Source organism: Grampus griseus, assembly GCF_964374135.1.
Source record: "Grampus griseus genome assembly, chromosome: 10".
Classification (NCBI taxonomy): Eukaryota; Metazoa; Chordata; class Mammalia; order Artiodactyla; family Delphinidae; genus Grampus; species Grampus griseus.
The window spans coordinates 18130473-18146266 of record NC_139004.1 but is presented as its reverse complement, the minus strand read 5'-3'; the positions used below and the strand labels follow the sequence as shown (position 1 = coordinate 18146266).

The following is a 15794-nucleotide window of genomic DNA, read 5'->3' as shown; positions in this document are numbered from 1 at the left end:
CTGTCCTTATCCAGCAATGGTCAAATGGTCTTTAAAATCATGCTTTCTTTTCCTATTGAAAAAATAAATAAAAGGATTAACCATCGGACTCAAACGTGCCGTGCTTCATCACCAGAGAGGCTAGCAGAAATTGCAGCGACAATGTAATGAAAAAGCAGCTAAGGACTCCAACCTGTGGCCGCGTGCATAACCTCTGCTCTGGGGACCTGCATTACTTAGCAGATAGAATTAAAATTCTGATCAGTGATTTAAAAGGTTTATAAGGGAGGAAACTGTTGTGTGGTCACATTATCTGCCTTAATCCCTTTCAGTTTGTGCTACCCACCTTGTTAAAACCAATCCATGAGGAATCATTTTCACCTTGAAATCTCCAGATGTTCATGTGAAGCTCAGAAATTAAGCTCTCTGGAAAATGCTTTTCTGGATAATCCCAGAGAAACAGGATGTATGTGTTGAAAACACAAACACACACACACACACACACACACACACGGACTTGTGCATGCTTACACACCATCATAAAATACCTATATGAAATTAACATATTCCCCAGGAAGAGATACTGTGTGCTACAATTAATCAGCTGCAAATCTATTTAAGCATAGAAATGGCTTATATGCCACTGATTGAGCTGCACAAATATTCCATCTAAATGACTAGATATTGACATAGAATATTTAGATTATTTGGGTTTAGAGGTATCTGTGCTATCTACTAAGAACTTTTTGTTATATCCTTTCAAAAAATAATAGAGAAACTCAAAAGCATGAGTTATACAATGGAAGAACCAAATAGGTAATGGTTCCATTGATTTAAGTTTCGGTACCTTAAATAGTTTATTTTGTACATGCAGACTATAAACATCAAGGGAATGTGTGGGCAATAATCATGATAAAGACACTACGTAAATGAGAGTTCTTCAACGAGTCGTTTTAGAAAGGGAGGTTTTAAGAAAGGACATCATAAATGAAATTAGCTACAGAATTATTTTTTTAACATCTTTATTGGAGTATAATTGCTTTGTAATGTTGTGTTAGTTTCTGCTGTATAACAAAGTGAATCAGCTGTATGTATACATATATCCCCATAACCTCTCCCTCTTGCATCTCCCTCCCATCCTCCCTATCCCACCCAGCTAGGTGGTCACAAAGCACCAAGCTGATCTGCCTGTGCTATGAGGCTGCTTCCCACTAGCTATTTTACATTTGTTAGTGTATATATGTCAATGCTATTCTCTCCTTCATCCCAGCTTACCCTTTCCCCTCCCCATGTCCTCAAGCCTCAAGTCCATTCTCTACGTCTGCGTCTTTATTCCTGTCCTGACCCTAGGTTCATCAGAACCATTTTCAAAATTATAAAATTATTTTTTTAAAAGCACGGTCAGAGATCAATCAAGATGGCAGAGTAAGAGGACGTGAAACTCACCTCCCCCAATGAACACATTAAAAATGCCTCTACATGTGGAACAATTCTCACTGAAAACTAACTGGAAACTGGCAGAAAAGACTCCTGTGCAACCAAGGCTGCAAGGAAGATCCACACGTAATGAGGTAGGAAGGGAAGAAAAGAGTTCAGGTCAGGACCTTTGCCCCTGGGAGGGGACTCAGAGAAAAAGGAAGATTACATGGGTGGAGACCTGCTATGGGTGGGGTGGGGACTGAGCAGTGAGAGCCACAGATTGGGCACCCCAGTCCTGGGTTCCTAAACAGGGGAGATGAGCCCCCTTGTTTGTTTGGAAGAATAACAGGAGGGCTGTGGGAAGCTGGACTCCACTCACGGGGCATGTGTGTGGACTGGCTTGCCCGGGAGGCAGAGCGGAGAGGGTGGAGAAAGGACCGTTCGCGCGGCTGTCTGGTTTCCTGCTACCACTTTGACACATGCCCCAACCCAAGCCAAGTGAATGCTCCAGCCCCACTCATTCCACATCATGGCACAGCACTGGATCTAGGGCGGCCATGACTGGGGAGAAAACTAGGCCATGGGATGCAGGGGCAACATGTTCTTTTGGGGCAGAGCCCAGGTAGGGTGGCTGTGGCCATTGTTGGTGCTTATTCAAGAAATGCATCAGAAGCAGCCCAGAACTCTAACAGCAGCCACCCTATCACAGCTGATGCCCCGAGATATGCTGAGAGTCGACGCAAGCCCCGCCTGCCTTACAATGGCTCCACAGCTCGGCAGGGGTGACAGAGGCTGGGGATGGTGATTCGCTGCAAGGGACAAAGGGGACTTGCACCCTAGGCTCTGTCTGAGCAAAGCGAGGGAAACAACTGGGGGCACCTGCACAGGCACTGCATTGGAGAGAGCTCAGACCTCTGTCTGTGGCTGACGTGAGCCAATAACCTGCATGGGCCCCCTTGCAGCACTGGGAGAGGGGGAAGCATATACTTAAAGGGAACAGAGCCAGCTTGGGCTCAGCCCTCAGGGCTTCTGCTCCAGCAACTTGGGATCAGACGCCACCCGCCACAGGTAACTGTTTCACCTAAATTCATAGAGGCAGAGAAAGTTAAACAAAATGAAAAGGCAGAGGAACTGCTCTCAATTGAAAGAGCAAGAGAAAACTCGTGAAAAAAAAAAAAATAATGAAACAGAAATAAACAGTTTACCGGATAAAGAATTCAAAGCACTGGTAATAAAAATGTTAACTGAATTAGGGAAAAGAATAGATGAACCCAGTGAGAATTTTAACAATGAACTAGAAAAGATAAAAAGTCCCAATCAGAAATGAAGAATACAATAACTGAATATACAATGATGTGAATAGTGCCCTCTGGAGTAGTCCTTGGTCACCATGGTAGCCTTGTGAGAAGAATATGTAAAACATGTGAGAAGACTGAATAAAACACTTTATTGGAAGAATAAATATCAAGAACCAATATTTTCTAAATTAATATGTTCTATTGTTTTTATTTATTAATACACTAGAGTCTTTACATTTAATACTACCCTGAATATTTAAAAGAACCCAACACAACTTTCACGATTACCAATAATTGTATATGGATAATATTTCTGCATGTGTGTATTTGAACATGGGACATAACGCATACAGAAGATCAAGTGTATGACTGAGCTAATGTTTTTCTGGTTGTGAGTGTGTCAACAAAAAGTAGCTCGAAGACTAAGAGAGTGATAATAGTTTTCATCAACGGTGTTCACACATTTCAAGTAAAAGCACAGATGGAAAGCATTCCAATTGCAAAATGTTAACAGGCAGTATTGAGAGGAGAAAAAACAATTAAGTTGAGCAATGAGCTATTTATGATTTCAGTTGCCTTGAATTTTCTTTGCCACCATGAGGCTGTAGTTATTTCTTGAATGAGTTTTGGCCTGATGTATCCTAAAAGCAGGTTTTCAATTTGATGGAAAAAGTAGTTTTTTGTAAAAATAATACTACTAATAAGGTGCTGCCATTAATATAAATGATAAAAGGCCTTTTGTTAGCCTTTCCTTCTTTCTGATGTCCTTTTCCCCACCTTTTTTGCACAATGGCTGTGAATCCATCATCTTAGTCAAATGTGACAGTCAATGGGCCAGAGTGATATGACAAAACAAACACAAAGTTCCAGTTTTAATTCACTAGATTTTAAGCTTCTTGAGTGCAGTCAATTTATTTGTACCCCCGGTATCCAGCATACTGTCTCTCAAATAGTAGAAAAAAAATCGCTTTTTTGAATGAGTGAATGAATGTGTAATATTTATATGACTGACCAATATTCACACAAAAACAGAACATTATCAAATATACATACCAATAAAATTATTCTAACTTTAACTTTTATTCTGTGATTCAGGAAGAACTAGGACATTATTGCTAGTCTGAAAGCAATAGTGTGAATTAGAGTAGATACAAGGCCAGACTTGGATTATTTTGGCTTTTGGTTATTTGGATTCTTGATGGGTATTGTAAAATTTAAGCTATCTTCTGATCGTTTTTGAAAAACTTTTAAATTCTCTCCTTTCCTGTAAAATGGCTTAAAATGCCTTTCTTTGTTTTTTTTAACATGGTCTGGACTTTGACAAACATCTCTATTGGTAATTAATAAAGATAGAGACACATGAAGTGACTTTTTCCACAAGAGACATTATAGATATATCACTCATGACAGCTTTTTGGGTCCCACGTAAACTCCTGTCTCACCAAAAGAGTTATCAATCTCACACGCACCGTGAGAATCTACCGAACTCAGATTGCTATATTTTTTGTCAATTTAAGCTATATTTATAGAACGGCAAGACCTGTAGGTGAAAAAGGAAGCAATTCCAAAAGGAGGATCTCTCCAACTGAAGAACCCCTGTTTCAGAACTGCTTTCCATGGTCTATCGAACTGGAATAACTCAGTAGTAGCTACACAAGTTTGGTACATCCTTTCCCTTCTAAGACCTGTATTTAAGAAGAGCAGAAGCGATTCTTTTAACATGAACTTTATCATAACTAATAAAAGATTAATATGGAGGAAAGAGTACTTTGTGGAATGAACAATTTACAGTGTATTCATTCATCCTGTAAATATTTAGGGAGAGTCACTGACATGCCAAGAAATGTGCAGCTAAACAATACACCATTCACCTTTGGGCCATACGTAACATGAAAAGTAAGTGATGTGCAGGTATAACTGCAACCTATTAAATGGGATTGCCCCCTCACAGTGGTATTTGTCACCTTATCTAGAAGCAATGGGACGAGGGGTCTTGACGGGGGTTTTCGTTCGGATCGCCCCTCATCATTATAATTCTCTGGCTCTGGCTTCTCTTGTTGTCTGTGAAAGACTGGCTGTGTTGGGGTGTGAAATCCTCCAAGATAATAGTGTAGAATTCTCAGTCTCGGCAACTGCAGTTTGTCAAATTTCATCCATGAGCCCTCTATGCCTCTATTAATCACAATTCTTTGTTTGAATCATTTTGATAAATCTGATTCCTAATTTCTACTGCCTAAATCTAAGGAATGTTTGTAGCCATTGAAAGGTATGAAATCTTTCCAGTGTCTTGAAATGTCTGCAAATGCATCCCAACTTCACGTCTGTGATGGGTAGAGATTTATAAATCTCAAATGGAGATGAAATAAAAATAACTTCTGAGATAAAAGCTCAAGGTCATTTACCTCCAGGTTTTTCCTTTGATCCAGTAGAAAGGTCACTTCCTTTTTCACTCCTTCCCAATTCCATAGTCACCCTCCACTGTAGCTGCAGAAGTTGAAAGATAGATCAGACCATTTTGAAGCAATGTTTTTGCACTCCTATACAAGGCAACCCACCTTTTAAGGTCAGTTTCTATTCACTGATTAAGGCAAAGATTTCTTCTCTATAGGGCTATCAGCTAAACCCCAAAATGTGTAAGTTTTAAAAATTTGTTTTCCATAGCGTTTATTCATATTACTGCCAAAGCACTTATATTCCACTGTAACCTAATTTTCTGTGTCTTCTCCAAGAAATAATAACCTTCTTGAAAGCAGAGGAGCTATCTCTGTATTTGCATTCCTGTTGCCCAGTTCTGTGACAGATACATTGTAGGTATCAGTAACAAAGGCTTATAAAAGAAATAAATGAGTTAATCTAAAACATTACTTTCCACCAAAAAAAAGTCTGTATTACTGGGTTTTGCTGCTTAACTTCTCATGCCTTTTACATACAGGGATAATTAGCAACTAAAAAGGAAAGGGCAAACACTTATTTTTAATTTAAAAATCATGCTGTGATGAGAGTTAAGAGAGAGTAATTTGACTTTGAATTTCATTGTAGAGCTCGGGACACAGTCACAGTTCAGACAATAAAATGTCTTTGTATTTTCCACTTGGCATTCAAGCAAATGTGAAGACTAGGTGAACAAATGCCCCACTTCCCTCAGCTTCTTTTGACAAATGTGGCCAGATCACACTGTTATGGATCTACCCTGAACAATCCAAGTTAGCCAGTGACAAAATGACCATCTGCTTGGTCAGAAGTTGGTAAGTGCAGGCTATGCTGCTATCCCACTGATATCCATTACAAATTGAATAAATCATTGCAGCCCTTCGAAGAATGTATAATCTTTTCCACCACATTCCTCATTCTTACAATGTGTTGAAAGACACCTGACTTGGCATTTGCAACCTACCTAAATATTGTGATTAAGAGTCTGAAACAAAGAGTCAATGTAATTTTGCTTGCAGCTTGGGATAAATATTTTCTGTAAATATGAAATCCTGCTTCATGTGGGAGGAGGAGATTTTAGAATAATGTCAACTGAATTATGCTGGCTGATACTCACTTTGTTTCCAACTGTGGGCATAAACAAATGAACAGATTTATTCCTTCTGTCACCATTACCCTGACACAAGTGATAATACTCTACAAAGAACTTAGCACTTGGAAGCATGTATTTTAGAATAAAAATATTAAACCTTATTTTTAAAGATTTTATAATAGTTGGAGGTTTCTGGATTATGTGACTCTGGAGGTATATGAACGTATTGAGAGGTCTTCATGTCGTGGGCACTGACTGGACTATGCCTCACTCGTAATTCAGTCAACAAATAGCAAAAAATGCACAAGGGTGCTCCATCACTGTTAGATATCTTTTACGGCACCCTTTGGATAGATGTTCTAAATATACTTTAAATATCTTTTACTGCCTTTGGATTCTGAAGGGAATGTTTAAGCACTTTTAGATTTTAATAGTTTTTGCCACTCATACATGGCTATTTCTCTTAATCCTCTCAGTACACTTTATTTAAACATTTCTTCAACCTATGTACATATTATAGACTGCTAGAAACAAGAATAGGCTAGTCTTGGGAAGAGGCATCATCTTCAAGTTGGGAAGTGTATTGCAACTGATGCTTGAACCTGTGAAAATCAAGCTCTAAGGAGTGTACAAAAAATGTATAAGGGAAAAGAATCTGAAAAAATATGTATATATATGTATGTATAACTAAATCACTTTGCTGTATACCTGAAACTAACACAACATTGTAAATCAACTATACTTCAACTTAAAAAGAATCATCCTAGATTATAAATGGTATTTTAAAAAAAAATAATAATAATGAATAGAATGGAAACCTAGGATGAAGCACTACCCCAAGGCAGTGTGACACTGATCTCTGGCAGGATGTCAGAGCAGTTAAAAAGCTGGGTTCTGGACTCCCCACCCTCTGGCTTCCAAGGTCCACTCTGCTCCTCTCTCTGCACCAGTTTTCTCACATATAAAATAGAGATAAGATGAATAACTATCTATGTAGTTATTGAAGAAATTAAGTAAGTAAATTAATGCAAAGTAATAAAACATGCTTGAGAAAAAATAATTCCTAATTAATACGTTTATTATTAGCTTAAAGAGCTAGGTAAGAATTGAAAAAGAAATGCAATGCACCGTTTGATATTTTGTAAATGCATAAAATGGAACAAAAAGATTAAAAACACATGAAAGCATATACCTGAGAATGTATGATCACAATTATAATAATGTACTTTAGATACTTGGCCATCTGTTTGCTTAAGAAATATTACTGAGTACTTACTAGCAACCAGGCATTGTGAGGTGTTAAAAGACATGGTCCCTATCTCCCTCTTTGGAGCTTATGGAGAAGGGAGAAGATGAACACCAAGAACAATGATCTATATAAATGCTGTGATAGAGATGAGAGAGGCCAAACTTTTCTGGCAATTTAGCATGTGCTCCAGACTGTAGGGTAGAGAGGCAAGAAATGTCAGAGTCTTCAATGTCATATGAAGAAGCTTGGCTTTTTAACCTTAGTAATGTGGAGCATTGAAAGAATATTTTTCATCTCACTATCTACATTGGGAGGAAGGAAAGGAGGAAGACATAGGTAAGGCAGGAAAACCACTTAGCTTGCCATTTCAGTAACCCATAATCTGGGAGGGAGCTGATTGGTCTGAACTAAGGCAGTGGAGCTGGGATAGTGAAGAAGCAGAAGATTTGAGAGACATTAAGATGAAAGAATATATATAGAATTGTTGTCACTAACTGGATTGAAAATTTAAGGAAGAGTGAGAAATAAAGAGCACATCCTTGGGTTACCTGATTTAATCAACTGGGTGGATGAATATGTCACTCAAGATGAGAACGTGGAAGGATGAGGTAGATTTAATTAAGAAGGTGTTGTCTCCAGATTTGCATCTATATAGATAGAAATGTATGTGTAAATTTCTGCAAAAGAAGCTTAGTTGACAGTAGAACATATTTGTCTATTACACAGAAGAGAGGTCTAGATTAGAAATGCAGACCTGGGAGTTATACAAATGGTAGTTGCAGCCATGAGATCCATATTTTCACCCAAAGAGAGTAGGTGAAATGGGACAAAAACAAAGACTAATGATGTAATCCTGAGGAACACCAACATATAACAGATAGAAACGGAAACATGTTGAGAATTGTCAAGAACAGCTGCAGGAAAATCGGGACAAAGTAGAGTCACTATACCAAAGGAAGAGGGGTTACAAGAAGGAGGAGATGTTCTCCAGGGACAGATTCAGCAGAGAAGCTTAGTAGGTTGAAGAATTAAACATGTTATTTGACATGAGTATCTGGAAAGTCATGGACAATTTTGGTGAAAAGTATCTGGGTGGGGTGGCAGGTGTGTGTTCACAAGAAAGGGGTAGAAGTGTGGAGGTGCTAGGAAGGCAGGTTGCTCTTTATAGAAGTTTTGCAGAGTAAGAGCTAAAGGGAGATACATGGCCAAGTAAGTCTTTTGTTTCTGCTTTTCTTCTGGCTCTCAGATTTAAGAGATTTAAACATGTTTGCCTGATGAAAGATAAAGGGTGGATGAAAGGAGTGGATAACTTTTGGAGCAAAATGTGATAGAATCCAGACAATAGAAGTACAAGTATAGGAAAGGAGAGGGTGATGGTCTAGGGTACAGTGTGCTGGAGATGGGTGGCAGTTTGAGGTGTTCTTGACTGACTTTTTTATAGAAATGGAAAAGGATGCTCATCTATAAAGAATGATGATGAAGAAATCAAGTAGGGGATTTGAAAAGAGGGTTGACTAAAATAGTTGATGGAAAGAGGAGGAAAAGGAACCAATGAGGTAAGGATTGCTGGTTGACCCCCAAGTCCAGATGGGACAGCTTTGAAATGCTGGCATCAATCCTCACACTGGGCAAGAACTCAGATCTTACTTTTAGGCTTGGGGGTCTAATGAAGAAGGTACAGTAAAGCAACACTATTTGCCAGCTATGTGAAGGGCAGGATGCTTGACAAAGTTTGTATAAATGGAACTGCTTTGAGGGGCAGAATCCATAACATGTAGCAGAGTAAACACACTGGGATAAGTGGCTAAGAATTTGGACATCGCTCCTGTGGAGGAAACCACATGTCTTCCACAGTACAGACACACCTGAATGATCTCAGAATTATGGCTGAGTATACTCAGGCTACACCTTCCTAAGCCACAAGGAACATAAGCCTTTCTTAAGAAACATCAATTACAATGGAGAAAAGACAGTTTCTTCAATAAGTGGTGCTGGGAAAACTGGACAGCTACATGTAAAAGAATGAAATTAGAACACTCCGTAACATCATACACAAAAATAAACTCAAAATGGATTAGAGACCTAAATGTAAGACTGGATACTATAAAACTCTTAGAGGAAAACATAGGAAGAACACTCTTTGATATAAATCACAGCAAAATCTTTTTTGATCCACCTCCTACAGTAAAGGAAATAAAAACGAAAATATACAAATGGGACCTAATGAAACTTAAAAGCTTTTGCAAAGCAAAGGAAACTACAAACAAGACGAAAAGACAACCCTCAGAATGGAAGAATATATTTGCAAACGAATCAATGGACAAAGGATTAATCTCCAAAATATATAAACAGCTCATGCAGCTCAATATTAAAAAAACAAACAACCCAATCAAAAAATGAGCAGAAGACCTAAATAGACATTTCTCCAAAGAAGGCATATAGATGGCCAAGAGGCACATGAAAAGCTGCTCAACATCACTAATTATTAGAGAAATACAAATCAAAACTACAATGAGGTATCACCTCACACCAGTTAGAATGGGCATCATCAGAAAATCTACAAACAACAAATGCTGGAGAGGGTGTGGAGAAAAGGAAACCCTCTTGTACTGTTGGTGGGAATGTAAATTGATATAGCCACTATGGAGAACAGTATGGAGGTTCCTTAAAAAACTAAAAATAGAATTACCATATGATCCAGCAATCCCACTACTGGGCATATACCCAGAGAAAACCATAATTCAAAAAGACACATGCACCCCAATGTTCATTGCAGCAGTATTTACAATAGCCAGGTCATGGAATCAACATAAATATCCATCAACAGATGAATGGATAAAGAATATATGGTACATATATACGACGGAATATTATTCAGCCATAAATAGGAACAAAACTGGGTCATTTGCAGAGATGTGGATGGATCCAGAGACTGTCATACAGAGTAAAGTAAGTCAAAAAGAGAAAAACAAATATCATATGTTAACGCACATATGTGGAACCTAGAAAAATGGTACAGATGAACCAGTTTGCAGGGCAGAAATAGAGACACAGATGTAGAGAACAAATGTATGGACACCAAGGGGGGTAAGTGGTGGTGGTGGTGGTGTGATGAATAGGAGATTGGGATTGACATACATACACTAATATGTATAAAATAGATAACTAATAAGAATCAGCTGTAAAAAAAATAAATAAATTTTATTTTATTTTTAAAATTTATCAAAAATTTAAAAAGAAGAAGAAAATGAAATAAGGCAGTATAAGAACTAAATAAAGGGAATGGTTCTTGATGGGATCCAGGTAGGGGAGAGGGGAAGGAGTCATAAGGCCATATTGGGCAACTGGAGAAAATTTAACAGGGAGTATTTATTAGATATTAGTATTGTATTGTATATGTGTTGAATGTGATGAATATACTGTGGTTACGTTGGAAAATATCCTGGTTCTTAAGAGATACAGGCTAAGTATTTAAGGGCGAAATGTCTTAAAAAAAAAAAAAGGAACATTGATTGTTTCTATTTCTTCACTTTTGAAGGCAGGTAAGGATCGTCTGGTCTTAACCTCAATGAGTTATTTATAGGCATCATAAAAACTCTGCAGTGACATCCAGTCTAGTAATATCTTTATTATTACTATTACTTGCTTGTAGACTTCTCATTGTATGCCTGTTTCCCAGTCAGAGACGTCTGAATATTCAGATATAACAGGTTGTATGCTTTGTTTTCTGTTATGAAGTTATACTTCAGATTCATATTTTTGTCTGGTTTTCTTAAACACATTTATAAAATTTATTGCATTCACCTTTTTTTTTGGCAAAAGGCAGCATCCTCAAGAGAGACAGGAACAGAGCAGTAAAGGACCAGAGGAGTCTAGGTTAGCACCCCAGTTCTCCCACTTATAATGGGTATCATCTAACCAGTTATGTAACTCCTCAAGCCTCAGATTTCTTTCTTGTATAGAAAAGAAGGGTTGGTTAGATGTTATTGTATTTTCCAGGTCTAAAATTCTTTATAAGTTAGAAATCTTACTTCGTCATCGCCAATTTGAAGTGTAGCATTAAAAGTCAAACAGCCAAGAACATCTGCAATCAGGGTAGGTAGCAGGCTGTGTCCAAGTATTCTAGAAATCTAATACTGACACCAGAGTTTTACAGTGCAACAGCATAATCATTCCTACCAGCATGTTCCATTAAAGCTCGATTTACTACTAGGGAATTCACCTGCTGACATAGTAAAACTCCTAACTGGGAGCATTAACATTGCAATGTCAGTTGGGGAAAAAAAATGTTCATAAATTCCACGAACGTGCACTGCTTTATTTGGGGTCCTGGTTGCAAACTCATTATTTATGCTGTGTACAGTAGGCCATCAACATATCCCACTGGGAAATTAGTTTGCAATTTAGAATCGTTTCAAAGTGCAAGTGATTCTCAAGTCATTTTCTGAGGTTAAATGAGAACTCTTATTGCTTTCCATGGGCTCAGAGGGAATTTTTACTCCATGTCTTCCCTCCTCCCCCAGCTTCTGCTATGCTGTCTTGATTTTTCTTTCTTAAATGCACTTTGGTGCTAAATCTCCTTTTTTTTCAATTTTTGAAAGCCAGTAAATGGAATGGTATTTGTTGCATTTTCTTGCTTGTTGGGACTGCTTAAGTACCTCACTTTTGCTTACTGCTTTTATTCTTCGAAGACTCCTGAGAGGTTTCCATGTTCTCCACAAACGGTATTGCTTAGCTAACATAGGAGTCATTGGGGAAGATTGGACAGCATCCACTTTAGCGGGCAGTGAATCACAGTCATCATGCCACTCCCATTCCAGCTTCTCATTCCAGGGGCTATTCCATGGGACAGGGATCCAGGCAGACTGGCTGAGAGCAGAAGGGGTGAGTCTCATAACTCCAGGTGATGTTCATTGAAGGTTCAACCTTGCTTATGGGCTTATGAGCCCATAAGTGTAGAACAAATTATTAAGATAAAAAGTGCTCCTTCCACTGACCCTTTCCACTTTCACACACCCCTTTATTTGATTCTTTCCTTTACAACCTCCTTAAGCATTTTTTTAAACAATATTTCACTGGTAATTATAGGCATATCCTCTCAATCTTACCCCAGCCTAGGAGAATTGACCTCAAACCATCTGGTAGATAGTTTGTAACCTGATATTATCCTTGGGGAATAAATAGTATTACTTTAGGTGTACCAGTTTAGCCTTGATCATTCCCAGAAAGTAGCAAATAAACCACAGTGTGAAGATCTTGTAGACATTTTTTCTTTTCCTCCTTTCTGAAATGCCAAAACCTGATATTATGAGCTATAATGAACAAAAATCAAATAGAAAATAAATCAAGAGTTGTTAAGCTACATCAAGGGACTCCTCTCCTCCAACAAGAAGCACTAGAATTTATCTGAAACCAAGATTTCAACATCTCTCTCGTACATTAGGAGAGTGTTTCCATAGGCCCAGACCAGAAAGTATACAAACCAAAGAGATTGTTTAGTTTCAGAATACATGAAATCACTAGTTTAAACATAGAAACTGCACACCAAGAGTGCAAAGAGACAATGAAAGCCAGAGATCAACAGAGTAAATATCACCTAGAAATACTAACAGTCTTAAAGGTCGGAAATCCTTAGTTCAACAAAAAGACCCATCCATTAAAAACAGTGAATTACAAGATAACCTGAGAATAGCACCCTATGAATTCCCTTTAAAAGCCGATGTTATTCAGCTAAAAGCTATTCATTATAGTGCTTTAGAGGTAAATAAACAGAGCAGGTAACAAACAGGGACTAAAACCTGAAGGAAAAGAAACCAAAAATTAAGTGCATTTGGAACTGCTGAATATTGAACTTCGAAGGCATTGAGGAAAGGCTTTGTTTCATGGATATAAATCCCTACACGTCAGGTGCCCAAGCTCTTTGGTATTGCGTGGAAAAAAAAAACACAACTATTCACTAATTACAATATTCTGAGTTAGTGTTCTTGGCTGAAATTGGCTTAAAATGTTTTCCTTGATTACGGATAATTCAAGTCTTTCTACTGCTATTTGAATGTGAACATGTTTCAAAAATAATCCCCTTTTCCTTCAAGCTTTGAAAGAAGGTGTTGGTTTGGTTTTCTAGAGTTTTTGGTGTTTTCTTTCTTTCTAAATGTTAAATATGTTTTATAATTTGTTAACACCTATATTCAAATCCTTTTGGCCTTTGCTTGGTAAAATAACAGGTTAGATAGGTATGATACTTGGCATATAGAAGTTTAACATCTCTTAATCTGTAAGAACTCTTGAGTGTATGGTATTTATAAAGACATCTCTCATGTCTCCAACGATTCTTCTTTCCTAGACTTTCATATTGCTATTTCCACTTTTAGATATCATACTAATTATTTATCATTAAAGCCCCAAATCTTCTCATATGTATAGAGATGGGCTAAACCCATTAAAACTTCCCAACTATCAGGAACAGTGTCTTATTATAAAGGCAATTTCAGAGATTCCTACATTTTTAATGTTTCATGAGATAAACAGTTTATTAATAACAATTTCCTACAATGTGGCAAAAAAGCAGTAAGACACGCTCTCACGACTTTTCTCTTTTCATAAACATTGCTTGAGCAAGAGAAGAACTACTTCTCTAGAAGTCAGATTCCATTTCTAGCTTCTCAAAGTTGTAATCTACTTTGACTCTTCCTTCCTGGAAGGTCTATCATAAATTACCAAAAAAAGGAAATTAATATATCTTTCTGTCCTTTCTCCCCAAAATGTTAAGCTTCGCTGAAAAGTCTTATTTTAAACCATATGCCAAAGAATGCTTCCTCTACCTAAATTAGAATCTGAAGGATTGTATAACCGAATCCTTGAAAATAATCCCGTGGAGGCAAAATCCATGGTAAATCCATGCTTTCTAGGTCACTAAAACCTAGTGTTGATGCTGTACGTGGAGGTGAACTTTTATAAAAATGCAAGTGTATTACTGAAATTAACAAAAACCCCAGTGATTGGAGGGCAGCAAGTGGACTCCAGGCTAGAATATTATGTCAACAGGTTGAGTGAGGATCTGAAGATGCTGGGGAAAGTCAGGAATCCTCTTCTTTATGTGACTATCTGTCTAAATCTAATCTCAAGTATAAACCAGGGGCTGACCTATCTGTTCATTAGCATTATTATCCCCTCCCTCTAACCACTCAAATGTTTTGTTCTCAATCATGAATGTGTAATTTCTGGGGATTCTGTATTTTCACATTAGATGCAATCATATATTCTGAAAGTTTGCTTAACTGTCCTGAAATTTTTACCGAAAAGAAAGAAGAAAATAGGACACACACCTCCTCTACCTAAAACACAAATTTCCTTGGGCTGTGCAGTGCATTCTTTCCCTAGTCAGTCCCACGGTCAGGCCTCTGGAGCAGAGACATTGTACACAAACTGCCTAATTCTGAGGTTCTCAATAATCAAAGTGATATTTTAAAAAGACAGCATAAGCAGCCTCAAAACTTGCTGTTCTAAACACATAAACACATGGCCTTGGATCTGGAAGGAACAGTGAGGTTGTAACATCTTTACTGGCAAATTGTTGAAGCCAGGAGTCGAAAGTACACAGAGTGTCCCTTTCTTCAGCTGGTTTTCACAAGTTTGTCCATGTCAGCAACTCAGACTCAAGATAGTCAAAACAGAACCCTTGAGTTGACCTCATTCCCTCCAAAGCTTATTGCTCTGTTGTGCAGAGATCAACATTTTTGTGAAATTTTTAAAGTTCTGTTTCTGAAGGCAGAGGAGCAGAGGGGAGACATAAATGCACTGCCACAATGATTAGTTTAGCTTTCTTTCTTTTGTAAGTTTCTTAGAAACATGGTGGCCTTCCCTGTATAGATTTTTAAACATCTTCTATCTGGACACCCTTTGAAAATTGAAAAAAAAAACAAACCAAAACAAAAAACAACAACAAAAAACAAAGTCTGTGCAGCACGTAGCCAGATTTGACTTTAAAAAGTTGCTAATTTGGGACTTACTTCTCTCCATTAGGACTGTGTAAGAATTATGCACACAAGGCTGAGGCTTTTCTCTGCTTAAAAAACATCTGCAGTCAATTAGAAATAAGCCTGAGTGTCGTGTTAATTCTGCAGAACCAAACAAAGTCATTTTTGTTTAAACTCTTTCAGTGCTGTGAGAATGAAAGGTTACAGGAGGGGGTAAAAAAAAGCAATAGAACAAAACTGCTGTGTGGCCCTGGAAGGGAGTTGAGGGGGCAAATAAGAAATTACTTTTCCTTGAGAATACAGACCTGAAAATTTTTTCCAGGAGAATTCTATTCTATACCATTTCTCTC

General features: G+C 37.8%; 1 long non-coding RNA gene across 1 annotated transcript in view; it reads right to left on the bottom strand.

The window, feature by feature from the left end:
• Positions 1 to 5097: 5097 nt before the first annotated feature.
• Positions 5098 to 15794, bottom strand: part of LOC309828708 — a 114798-nt gene continuing 104101 nt past the window's right edge. Inside the window, exon 3 of the long non-coding RNA XR_014297347.1 lies at positions 5098 to 5180. This is a non-coding gene — a long non-coding RNA (uncharacterized lncRNA). The remainder of the gene's footprint in view (positions 5181 to 15794) is intronic.